We start from the raw sequence: 8,446 nt of genomic DNA on the forward strand, positions 1-8,446 counted from the left end.
TCACATCCGCTATCTCGGCTCTGACGACGTCAAGGGCCGACCGAAAGTCTTCAAACAAATTGGTTACCATCTGAAGTATTGCTTTTTGGGAGTCGTCCAACTCTTCGACACGCTTCTCTATGTGGGCAACAGAGCCCGATGAGCTATCGCCACGTTCAAAGCTGCCGGACCGTGCTGTTTTGGTCTCGAGGGTCTCTACCCTTATCATCAATTCTCCGACGGACAATCCGTCTAGGCGGCCCACTACCGCATCAATTCCATCGGCTTTCTCAGCAACTTCTTGTAGCCGAGTCTCTAGGAAACGGATATTATTTGCGGGAACCCTCTCTCAGGTAGAGAATTTTGCCTCTTCCATCTCTACCAACCTATCCACATGGGACTTGTCAGGTTCTTCTGTCGCTGACATGATCACTGATCTTTCCCTCTGTGAGCCAACCTGGCTCTGATACCAACTGTCACAATCGTCTTTTCGGAAGCTTCTCTTAACCGCACTTGTGCGACACTTGTTTTCGCTCACGAACAAGACGTGCAATGAATACGGACTGCCGTCGTACATACCGAGTGTACTCGCAACCTCCACCCCATTTTAAGGAAAACGGTTTTAGAAAACGAGTTTGGAGAAAAGGTTTTCGTAGCAGTTTTTTGAGTGTGAATAAAGGAAAGATTAGTATGGCTAGAGAATTAAGCAACAACAACAGCTTTATAGTATCTGTCTGGAAAGTGATGATTAGTTCCTATATCTTTGTATTAGCCAACTGGCACCTTGCATAAGCCAAGGGCGAGTGGTCACTTATAATGAAAATGTAGAAGAACGTAAGTAACTATATAGATATGAAAGTATGGGGGGGTTGTCGGCATGAGGAGAGCAGGCCATGGGACAAGCATGACCGTGACACTGGCATGAAGGCACCGTATATATATTTAGGTAAAACACAAGTAAAATCTCCTTAGAACTTCTTTAGCAACACTTAAATCACCTAAAGTTGTGGCTGGTCCAAGACAATTCCAAACTTGATTCAATTAGCAATTTATGAATTAAATTATCCAAAATCATAACTTAATTTCCACTATCTCATCAGAATAGATCTTCACAAATTTTCTGCAAACAACAATGGTCTCTAGCTTGATGGTTAATGGCTCAGAAATTCCATATGTTAGTTTACAATCACACCGAGAGGGTTCATAATTTAACCCACTCAATGGGTGAATTTCCACTCCCAAATTAAGGAAAATAAGTCTTTACCCAAATTTTTTCTCAGATTTCGGCAAAGATGCGAGATGGGATGGCTAGTGTGAGATACATAGAGGAGGGAGTTTGCTGTTGGACTATTGTTTAGACTAGCGCTCGGTGCGGGGTCTTGCATAAGGAGGGTTTGCAAGGTGGAAAGGGGGGGAATTAGTATTTCAGAGTTTATTCAGCAATTACGAACAAGCCATATCTTCAAGATCCAACCTTCGTAAAAGAAATGCATATGTCTTGAACAGACTGACCAAATTGAGCCCGATCAACGGTTCAAACTTCCAGTAATCGACAATTTTTAAAAGTGTCACTGAAAACGAATTGCTTTTTCCCCTCTTTCACTCTCAATTTAATTTTGAAAAAAATCTCAACTCTTTTATTTTTTTTTTCAAAATTTTTAAAAGATAAATAAATTATTTTATCACAATATCTCCAAAATCTCCAAAGATTCTATTAAATTTATAAATCAAATTAACTTTGCAAAATTTACTTAATTTAAGACTTCAAAAACCAAAATTAAAGGCATAAAATCATCAATTTGATACAAATTAATCCTTCCAAATATTTAAATCAATTAAACCACATGAAATTAATTATCTCTTATTATTTTTTTTTAAGTTGGCCCTAAAATCTAAAATCTAAGGAAAACAAAATTTTTAATATTTTCAAGATAATCAGTTTGAATATCTAATTCAATTAAATTCATTTAAATCAATAAAAGTTTTTCAATTATTTCAATTTAACTCAATTTTCCAAATGAAAGGGAAATTTAAACTCAATGATTTAGATAATTAACTTAATTTTTTTTGAAATTCGGGATGTTACACAAACACAGACATATGAAATCCACAGATATATTGAACCCACAAATATATAAATTTTAGACATTCTATCTTAACTCAGCGTCAAAAATCCCATAAATTTTTAACTTTCAACTTTATGTAATTTTTTGTAAGTTATTATTTTTTGAGAGATAAAGAATAACACACATAGGGAAAGATTGTAAAGAACTTATGGGTAATTCATTTTTTTATCATCAAGAGATGGAAGTACTCCATATTTTATTGGTTAAAAAGGAAAAAAAAAATTCACATATTTTGTTTGTTTCTTCTTGCAGTTAATTAATGAAAAGGAAATAAATAAATAAATTAGAAAAACAACTAAAAGTAGTAATCGAGTGTAGCCGAGTGTAAATTAGAATCAGTGAGCTCATTTCGTTAAAAGAAAAAGCGCTTTTCGTATACACGCGTCTCACCGCAGTCGATCGGTCCCATCGGCCAATTCCGCGCGAAATCAATAGTAATCTGTTTTCATTTCTCTCTCTCTCTCTCTTCCCTCTCTCCGTCGATGTCGCCGACGACTTCCTAAGCTTCGTTAAGGTAATCTCTCTCTTTTTCTTCTCTCTGTGTTTGATCTTTTGACGGAGGTATCGTTTGATTTTCATAGAGTCATTGTTTGTTTGTGTCCTCCCTTTTTCTTCTTGTCGCAGAAGGGAAATCAAATTCGTTCAAAGAATACTGGAACCGATGGCTGCACCACCGGCAAGGGCTCGTGCTGATTACGAATTACCTCATTAAGCTTTTGCTTATTGGCGATAGGGTATTTCCCCAACCCTTGTTTTTTGTTGTTTTGAGTTCTGAATTCTTGTTGTTTGATTTGCTTATTGAAAATGGGAGGTGCTTTAAGAGATCTGATGGGCTGGGTTATGTGTAGTGTGGCGTGGGATTTGGGATTTGGGATTGTTTTCATCAATGTGATTTCGAGGTTCCTTGTTTTAAGTGGAGTAATTTTGTTGTAATGTTTTTCGGTTGTGTTGGATTTGGTTTGGTTGGGCCTTTTGATTCGAAAATGGTCGATTCGTGTCGATCTCTCCATTTAGTTGGGACCCTTTTTGGGCTCAAAGTTTGGCAATTCTCGCTTGTTATCTTTTACATTTCGTCTCTGGTGGAATGCGCCTTGCTTTTGTGTGCAACAAACGTTGTATACCTGTAAAAAAAGGGGTTGTGATCTTTTGACGGCCAATAGAGAAAAATAACCTTTTTCTGTTTCGAGAAGATTATTTTGAAATTGAGTTTTATGCTTAAATGTCTGTTGGAATCGAGGTGAAAATTTTCCTGTTAATTGACTGATGTTGCTGTTTGTGGCTCCGCATATGCTTAGTATGATAAAGTTGTAAGGTGTAACGTTTGGTCTTTCTGCCTCTGGTTGATTTAAGTTCTTTCATTAAAGAATAGTAAGTTTATTTATGGGAATCTCATGCAAATTTTGTGATAAGATTTGTGAGCCTTTCCATTTCGCATACCAATAGTCCCACGTAAGCTTTCTTCATTTCGATTATTTTGCAGGTGTGGGAAAGAGTGTTCTGCTTCTGCGTTTTTCTGATGGTTCTTTCACAACCAGTTTTATCACCAACAATTGGGTTTGTAGCCTGTGTACCCTTGAAGGTTGATGTTTGAAACGTTTAAGTATTGAATCAATTCAAAACATTCACAAAAAGGTTTTTGTAATGGTCCAGGACTCATAGTTGGGACTATTAACTGAAATGAGTTATACTAGGGTGGTTTGGACAATCAGTTTATCAGATAGCTGGTATGATTTTTTTCATATACCTGGTAATCCATGTGTATGAATATTAATCCGATCTGCACAAGAAATTCTATAAGTTTTCTAAGTACAAGTAGTTTGGAAAGCATCTCTTTAATAGCAGATAAGATAATGCATCTTGTGGCAGTAATTGAATTTTAAGATACGAACCATTGAGCTCGATGGGAAGAGAATCAAATTGCAAATCTGGGATACAGCTGGTCAGGAGCGTTTCCGGACAATCACAACAGGTACTATCTGATATTAATATACGATTCTCCTAGATATTGTTCCAGGACAAGATGCTCCCTTTCTGAAAAGAGGGGCATTTAATTGTAATGATCAAACTTTTGTATTACTCCAAATGTAGAGAGGAGATCAGGGGTGATGATGACCTTCTTAAATGTAATTGAGGTGTCCTTCCCAAAATTTTCTGTGACCATTTAATCTCGTCTATTTTAGCCCGTTGGAAACTGTTTTGGACTCTTGAAGGTGAAAGCTAGAAATTTTTTAAAAGTAGTTCGATTCATTAGGTATTCTAGCTTATTTCCAATGTTTATTTTGACATTAAACATTTCAATTTAGTAATCAAAAGAATCTATCCTTGTCCTTTTGTTGTTAGGTCGTCTTTTTCTCTCTCTTTCTTTTTAACATAGTGGTTTCTTGTTTCTTAAGTGTCTTTGAATAAGTATCAAAGTCGATTTTAAGAATACGTGCTTCTTTTTTTTTTTTTTTTCCTTTATTTTTTCTTTTAATTATTCCTTTTAATAGGAAAACGAGAGAGATGGAATAACGTTTTTTATGAAGTGCTTCTAATTTTTGTCATGTGGAAGTGAAGTAACTCCCTTGTTCAACTCCCTTAAACTATTTTTATTCCAATGATATTGAAGTGAAAAAATTTGCGTGTCTGTAACTTTGATGATTATAGTTTGAATAATCGTGTAATTTTGTTTTTGATTCTGTAGCTTACTATCGAGGAGCCATGGGAATTTTGTTTGGTCTATGATTGTCACTGACGAGTCATCTTTCAAACAGTGAGTTATTTTATTGCCTATCTAGATGAATTGATTTTGTCAATTGCCACACTTTATAATATTAAATCTTTGACCTTGACCGGGCTCGTGATTCCATTCTGCAACCGTTTCATTCAAGATTTTTCTAACTTGTCAAATTAGTTTTATAGGCATCAATTTTCGTCAAGGTGTGGTAAGTTCTACTGTTTTTTAGCTGGGGTAATAAGTGGGTTGCTATTTTGTCCTTGATGTCAAATTAAACCTATAGTTTAAGAAAATTGACTCTTTGAATGTAAAAATCACCAATCACAAATGGATCAAAATTGGCTGAACCAACCACAACTGACCATCTACCAAAACCGAACCAACCAACCGACTATAAAATTTATTTATGTAGCAAACTGATCTGATTGAGACATATATTGTTCAACTTCAAAACCAAGAGTGTTTGGCATAGCTTTCTTCATGATTTTTATGACAAAAAACATTTCCTTAAAAAAAATTGCAAAGTTCGGTAACAAAATCGCTTTTAGTAAAATCTGATTGCTTTAATTATTTTAAAAGAAATACCTTCAAGGCCGAAAAGGTAATACTAAGTGATTAACAAGGGATCCTTTCAAATCCTTTTAGTAAATTTGGTATTCGTAAATCACCTTAAGATGTAGTGACCAAACAAACTTGGGATTGAAATTCACTCTTAGGAAAATGATCAAACAAACCAAGTATTCTAATTCGATTCAGAGCTCGTGGAATATTATTTATCAAAGTGTTTTTAAATAAAAAGTCTTTTTTAAGAAAAAAAATTGTTTAAACTGAAAGGTAGGTCAAGCTCGCCGACTCATTTTGGTTTGATATCTTGGGGATGTTTTTGGGTTGTGGGTTCAATCACATTCCCTAACTTTGAAGATTGCTCTCTTATTCAGAAATTAGGAATTGGATCCGCAATATTGAACAGCATGCATCTGATAATGTGAACAAGATACTGGTAGGAAACAAGGCTGATATGGATGAAAGTAAAAGGGTAAAAGCATTTTCTATTGCAAAGATTAACTCTCAATTTTTTGTCTTTTCATTGCTTGGCACCAAAAAATTACAGGTTCAAGAACTTTGAATGCAACGCTTTAAAGTTCATACTCAGGCTTCCAATGTAACGAAGTAGAAAGTTAGTTTTTAATATTTGACAGTTGATGTTATCCTTTGTTTACCTTGTATCTTTTTTATTTTGTCACAGGCTGTGCCCTACTTCTAAAGGTCAAGCTCCTTGCTGATGAATATTGGAATCAAATTCTTTGAAAAACTGTAAGTTAGAGAAATGCTTCAAGTTTTTAAAAGCCCTGCCAGGTGCGCACTCAGTGCCGCAGATCTGGTACCTTGCCTTGTAAAGGCGAAGTGCACACAAGGCGAGAGGCACAAAATAAGGCACACGCCTTATGTGAAGCCTAAGTCCCAAAGTCCTGGGTTTTTGGACTTTTTCATTATTTTGAAAAATATAATAATAATTAGTGTTTTTTTCTTGCCAAATTTCTGCTGTTTAGGAATTTTTTTTAATTAAAAAACCTACACTTTTTTCTTTCTTTCCTTTTGCGCTTTATTGCCTTGAGCTTGAAAAAGCACCGCTTAGTTCTCTGCATTTAACTAATGCAGAGTGCAAAGACAAACCTGAGTGTCGAGGAGGTTTTCTTTTCAATTGCCCAGGGACATTAAGCAAAGGCTCGCAAGACACTGATTCGAAGGCAGAGGTATTTATATGTTGTTTCGGTCCTGGATTGCTTTGAATGTTCTTTAGCCTTGTATGAAGAAATTGTTGTCACCAGTAAACCTTGAGACTATTGTAATCCAGCCTCAAAACAATCAAAAATAAACAAGCCAGAACGCAGCAGCCGGGATGGTCAAGCCGCCCAAAAGTCAGCTTGCTGTGGCTCGCGTAAAACGTTACAAGAAGATCCACCGATCGAAAGAGCGAAAAAAGATAAACCTCTTCATATTATGGTGGTGCCTTCTGGGAATGAAAAATAAAGCCTGGTGAGATTATGGTGGGCTGTTTCCTCTATCCCGGTCGTCGCTTCTGTGAATCATAATCAGTTTGTGTGTTGAATGCTTTCTTTTTGTTCCTCCTATTTTGGCAAAAGACAGTCTGATTTTCCTTTTTCTTCTTATTTTTTATATATCGAGGTTGGGATTTTAGGACTCTTCAATTATTTTACATGAGTTGGTGTAGATAGATAATCAATGGAGGATTATTACAAGCATGTTCTTCCTTGAGGAGCAAAGAAAGAATGTTGGTCTCTGACTCTCTGCATCTTTTGTTTTGTATGGGATTTAAGACCTTCTTCTTACTCCAAACTCTAATTGAAATTAATTGAATGTTAACTTTTGTGGTGAGCTCTGCAATTAATTTTGTTGGCTTGTTGACTATTTCACTAACTTTCGGCGATGGACAAATTTCACCTGCCTTCATGTAGTATTTTTTTTTTTTTTTTTTCAATTTCTTGAGTAACAGTCGACGTATGAAGTTGAACCTCCAGTTTTTAGAGAGTTTACTTAAGGAAAAAGTAAGTAAATGCCACCCCCATTTCTGTGCCGTGTCTATGTCATGTATTTGGCATAATATGTAGAAGATTAGATATTAAATAAATCATATGCGTAAGCACTAGTTTATAAATTTTTCTACATTAACTATCATACTCAATCCTCCATCTTATTTAATCGAAATAATTCTTCAAAAGTTTTTTTTTAAAAGAACATTTTAAAATTAAGGGTAGAAATAAACTTTTTGAAATGCTAGGGACATAATTGGCAATTTTTTTTGGCAATATAACCTATTTTGGCATTTTCCGGATTAGAACTGTAATTCAAGTTTATTGTATATTTGTACCATAATAACCTTTTCATTTCATATTGTTTTTTTAGTGACCTTGAAATTTATTATTTTATTATTTTTTTTTTATATTTTGGTCCTACTTTTAAGGGAAAACTAGATCGCAAACTACCCTGATTGTTTTTTATAAATTTTACTTTGAACTTTTCAAATTTATATTATTTATTCAATTGTAATTTTGCACCTCAAACTTTTAACTGTAAACATTCCCATAACTGATTGTAAGAATTACAACTCTTTATAATTGTAAAAATTAGTATTTGGACAATTGTTGAGGTGAACAAAGCAACAATATGGCGTCTATACGGATTCTCATTTTTTGATAATAAAAAAGTTCGGAGGTGCAGCGGTTTTCGCAATCCTCAAGTTTAATAGCCTAATTTTGTGATTTAAATTCGAGGGGTTATTTTTACAAACAATATCATAAGTTCAGAGATGCATTCCCTCACACTAAAAAGTATTTAAGACTCGATTCCATCAACGTCAAAAATATTTGAAGTAGCTTGAAAACAACTTTCCTCTAAGAACTTCAAGTATTTTAAATAATGAACAATTCTAGGAACTATAATAGGGTAATTTGAAAGATAAGGAGAAACAAGAATTTATTATGGAAGTTGAAATATTAAAACGAAACAGAAAATCCAGTCTTCTCATCATAATTGATGGGATTTTCCCCTTTTGTTCATGCTTTTAACTTTTATCCCGAACAACTCTCAACAGTTACAGAACTAA

At 34.7% G+C, this 8,446-nt stretch overlaps 1 pseudogene; it reads left to right on the forward strand.

Moving 5' to 3' along the window:
- Positions 1–2,766: 2,766 nt before the first annotated feature.
- On the forward strand, positions 2,767–6,852 carry LOC120079178 (annotated as a pseudogene).
- Positions 6,853–8,446: the final 1,594 nt, after the last annotated feature.

The sequence above is a fragment of the Benincasa hispida genome, chromosome 6 (assembly GCF_009727055.1).
Source record: "Benincasa hispida cultivar B227 chromosome 6, ASM972705v1, whole genome shotgun sequence".
Taxonomy (NCBI): Eukaryota; Viridiplantae; Streptophyta; class Magnoliopsida; order Cucurbitales; family Cucurbitaceae; genus Benincasa; species Benincasa hispida.